At 49.1% G+C, this 4,790-nt stretch overlaps 1 non-coding gene across 1 annotated transcript; it reads left to right on the top strand.

Annotated features, from left to right (window-relative positions):
* The first annotated feature begins 522 nt into the window (after window positions 1–522).
* On the top strand, window positions 523–593 carry TRNAG-GCC (transfer RNA glycine (anticodon GCC)). The gene has a single exon. It is a non-coding gene; the product is annotated as a tRNA-Gly (tRNA).
* Window positions 594–4,790: the final 4,197 nt, after the last annotated feature.

The following is a 4,790-nucleotide window of genomic DNA, read 5'->3' on the forward strand; positions in this document are numbered from 1 at the left end:
GGCTGCAAAGCAAGGGCTTCTTTGTTCCATGGTCTGTTAACTGCATCATATGTAAGAAACCTGAAACTATTGAGCGTATCTTCTTGGATTGCCATGACTCAGTTTTCTTGTGGGATGTTCTCAAACGAACTCTGAAGAAAGAACTGCCGTTAAGTCCTTTCGGTATTAGGTTCTTACCGTGTGCAGACACAGGGGGAGTGCCGGCTGACTTGATAATGCTTTTGTGTATGAGCAGCGTGTGGAAAACGCGTATGGATGTCAGGAATGCCCGCGTAGATGAAAGGTCTGCGAGGGAACACCTAAGTGAAAGTCTTAGGTACACGCGTGATGCCCTCAAGCACATGAGTGAACCGCCAGAGTGGTTTCAGGGGCTTGACACTTTGCTGTCGGTGATATCCTCTTTGAGTGCCTTTTAAATACGTACAGTCTCTCGAAGTGATGTAATATTATTTTTCTGCACCAAGTCGCCTACTTTGTAGGCGTTTGAGTGGTGTTTAAATCAAGGTAATAAAGAAAAAGAAAGTGTCGGTGGTTCAGTGGTAGAATACTCGCCTGCCACGCGGGTGGCCCGGGTTCGATTCCCGGCTGACGCAGCTTCTGCTTTTTTTTTTTTTAAAGAAGCTGTGAAATAAAACGGGATGATCCAAACACTGTATAGGAGCCTGCCACAGCTAGAGGTGCATGCAATTTATTCGTGTGTGTCGGGCCGGTGTGTTGTCGTCGATTTTTCGTTCAACAACAACGAGTGGCGAATTCTGTGCTTGCACGCGCTCAATAAGGTGGATGAAAGGGCTCAGTTTTTTCACCACATTGAAGAGCGTCTATGCAAATGTGTCCGTAAATTTAGCCATGTCACTGGTAGTGGAGTTAACTGGTCGAAGTGCCTCGGCCTCTGGCATGGATTGTGGCCAACGAAGCCAGATCATTTTGCCAACGTGCATTGGGTGACGACCCCGGGCAAGTACTTGGGCGTCCCGCTCGATGCCTATCGTGATAGCGAACAGTACTGGAAAGGGCGGGTCAAAGACACACGGGAGAGAGCTGAGAAGTGGAAAGGCACTAACCTTTCTATTTTTGCCAGAGCCACCATCTGTAACCTTTTCTTTATCAGCAAGATTTGGTACGTAATGCAAGTATTGCACTGTTCACGGTCAAATGTTCAGAAGCTACACAGGATTTTCGCCGTCTTTGTCTGGGCGTCGGAATGGGAGCGCTGTAGCCGGACCAACTTGTTCCGGCGGGTAAAAGACGGGAGGCTGGGATTGGGCCATCTCTTTGTACGGTAGTTGGTAAACCGGTTCTTGTTCTTTAGGGAGGCAACCAAGCCTTTCTTGCGCACGGTATGTCAAATGAGGCTGAGTAGACGGCTGCCAGAGTATGTGGTTTCAACCGAAGAGTTTTCGGGAGGGATTCGAGGGTTTTACAGTGAAGTTGTATCGAGTGTCCGATTTCTTTCAGTGCGCTTCTCGAATGATTACCTGTCCGGTGTGAACAAAAAGAAACTGTAAAGTGCTTTGTGCGATGTTCTTTTTCCAGTGCCATTGTACAGGTCCTTGTACGGTGGAGGCCCAAGCAGTGATGTTTTAAAGAGAGTAAAGAAAATGCAGGTCCCGCCAGGAACCAAAAGCTTCTTTTTCAAATTACAGACAGAAACGTTACCAGTTAAGAAGTTTTTGGAGAGAAAAGGAGTATATTTACCGTGGGGAACGCACTGTTTAATTTGCAAGCAGCCAGAGACAATAGATCATGTTTTTTTAAACTGTTGGGAAGGTGTGTTCTTCTGGGATGTATTGCAGAGGACACTAAAGAAAGAATTTCCACTGGACTCGTATGGCATCCGTTACTTAAGCATAGATAATGAGGTGGGGTGCCTTTTGATTTAATTATGCTCTTGGGCCTCCATTGTATTTGGCGCGCGAGAATGGCAGGATACCATGTCGATAAAGATGCGCAGCGTGCACGTATATATTTCAGGGAAAACATGCACTGGTTTGTCGCTATCCATAAAGCGGCAGGGGAACCACCCGACTGGCTCCCAAGAGTAGAACCGTTGGTTGCATTGCGCGAATTTTGATTAGACTGTGCCAGCACAATGCTGGTTGAATATGTGCACATACAGAAAATGTATATTCTACTTTTGTATTCGTTTTGGTGAGCGTTGCCTCTTGTGAAACTATGTACCACAGCCAGGCAATAAAGAAAAAAAAAATGTCGGTGGATCAGTGGTAGAATACTCGCCTGGCACGCGGGTGGCTCGGGTTCCATTCCCGGCCGACGCAGCTTCTCTTTTTTTTTTTGAAAGAAGCTGTGAGATAAAACGGAATGATCCAAACACTGTACAGGAACCTGCCACAGGGCGTCGGTGGTTCAGTGGTGATTACACTTCCGGGAGCGGAGGCGAACGGACGTGCTATCGTGTGCTCCGAATGAGCGGTATCAGCGGTCCATCTTGGCCGGGGAAACAGGAATGTTGATGAAGACCACCACGATTATCTAGTGATGCTGCCCCAACTGCCGAAAGTTCGGATTGTTTTTAATACTGTTTTTTTGCATAGCGATATCCGTGCTCGGCCGTACAGAGTTAAGGACTACCGTGACGCCCTGGCGAGCTTGAAAGTGCTCTCCGAGGTTGTAGCCTTGGCTGCCTTCCAAGTGAACCACGTGGGGGCCGTAACATTGAAGAGCTCGGAAGCCGTCAACAAACTGCTAACAGCTGCAACAATTACTGTCAATGGTCAGCGATGCTTGGTGGTTGATCCCAACAACGAAGACCTACGCCTTAAAATGGACTGAGTCCTCCATAACGTCAGCGATGAAAATGTACGCGAGGCCTTAGCGCGTACGGCGAAGTTACGGAAGTTTCACGAGAGCGCTGGCGCGCACAGGGCGTGACAGACAAGGGCTCCACTACGCGTCTGGTGAACCTCAAGTTGAAGCCTGGTGTTAAAAGTGATGATATCCCGCACCAGCTACGTGTCGCCGGAGAGCCTGCTTTATTAGTGGTGCCTGGAAGGCCACCGCTTTGTTTGCGCTGCCAGGGAAAAGGCCACGTTCGCAGAGAGTGCCGGTTGCCACGATGCTCGCGCTGCAAACGTTTCGGTCATGACGAAAGTCAGTGTGCGCCTACATACGCGAACGTCACAGGGCCCATAAAGAGTACTGACTCTTCTGAGCTCGTCTTCGACGAGGCAGCAGCTGAGGAAGCGGCGGCTGTAAAAAGCGCCTAGTTGAAACCACCACCAATGCCCCCGGCCACGGTCGCCGCCCCCTTGCAGCGGACCGTTACTTCGTTGCCACGGCAAGAAAGGCACCCTGACCTGTCAAAGGACGCACTGCACCGATCGAAAGAAGCCAAGGAAGGCTCAGCAACAACGACGGACCCCAACGCGCCGAGCGCAATGGAGACCGACGTGACTACATCGTCGAATAAGCGGGCGCACATCGAGACGGTGAAAGTCGACGAGCGGAGTGGTGGCCTGAATGCCGAGGAGCGGCCTGCGAAATCGGCACCGGTACGACGTGCGCCATTCAGGCCGAAGCCCATTGTTCCCCTAGATAAACGCGATGCGGACATGGCGCCGAAGTAGGCACTGGGGTCTGCACTTCACGGGTGCCTGTACAACTTGTCGCGCAAGACTTTCTAGCGCATGGACGGCAATGGATTGCCGCGTCGGCAATCGTCCGTCGAAGAAGGTGCACATGTGCCAGACGGAACACTGCAAGGAATGGCCGACTGCAGTGAAACGAATGCTGTGCGGTCATGTACAGAGGTGAGCGCCCCTTTGCTCCTCACATACTATGCACGGTAAAACTGAAAAGCCAATGCGAGTAGCCACACTGAATGTCAAGGGCTTAGCGGCCCGGAGAAGGCAGTACCAAGTGAGCCGCCTGTTTTTGGAAAATGACTTAGATTTTGTCACAGTGCAAGAAACTAAAATCATAAGTGAAAATCAGACGGCTCGTATGGTGGAAACCTTTCGAACACGCTACAATGTTTGTATTTGTCATGCTGTGAGCACATCTGGTGGTTGCGCGATATTCATTCGTAATAAAATAGGCATCTCGGATGTTAGCATTGTTGTCTCGGAAGCAGGACGCTTGCTTATAATAGACTTTCTATTTTCTGGTCGGCCTTGGAGAGTGATCTGTGTTTATGCACCGAATAGCGAGACTGAGCGCGTAGCCTTCTTCGAAAGAATCGAGTGTTATTTGCAGTGTTCCAAACGTATTGTTATGCTTGGTGATTTCAATTGTGTGCTGATGGCAGAGAACAGAGCTAAAGTTGTACCTAGCCGCGACAAAAGTGCAAAGGTACTGGATGCACTAATCCACGAGAATGATTTGGAGGACCTGGGCTGGCTGCTTTCGAATGGAAATCGGCCCGTGTTCACGCACTTCCAGCGTGGAAGCAGTGCGCGGCTCGATAGAGTGTACGCCACGGTTGACTTTGTGAGCATGTACACTAAGTATGAAGTAAAGCATGTCTCATTTACTGATCACAGTCTTGTAATGGTGGCATTTGGTGGCAAGAAAAATAAAACTCAATTGAGCTGGCAGTTATGGAAGTTTAATGCTAAGCTACTGGGTGACGATATATTTAACGAAAAAGTAAAGAAAAAAAAAGATAGAAAGCATGGCCGGCACTGCAGAAAAGTCACGTGTGGCTGAATGGGACCAATTCAAGAACGATGTCAAACTGATAGCTATCGAAAGGGGAACACTGCTCAGTCATAAAGAATGGAAAAAACCAAGGAATTTCAATGCCAGCTTGATTTTATGATCACCATGGA

The sequence above is a fragment of the Dermacentor variabilis genome, chromosome 4 (assembly GCF_050947875.1).
Source record: "Dermacentor variabilis isolate Ectoservices chromosome 4, ASM5094787v1, whole genome shotgun sequence".
Taxonomy (NCBI): Eukaryota; Metazoa; Arthropoda; class Arachnida; order Ixodida; family Ixodidae; genus Dermacentor; species Dermacentor variabilis.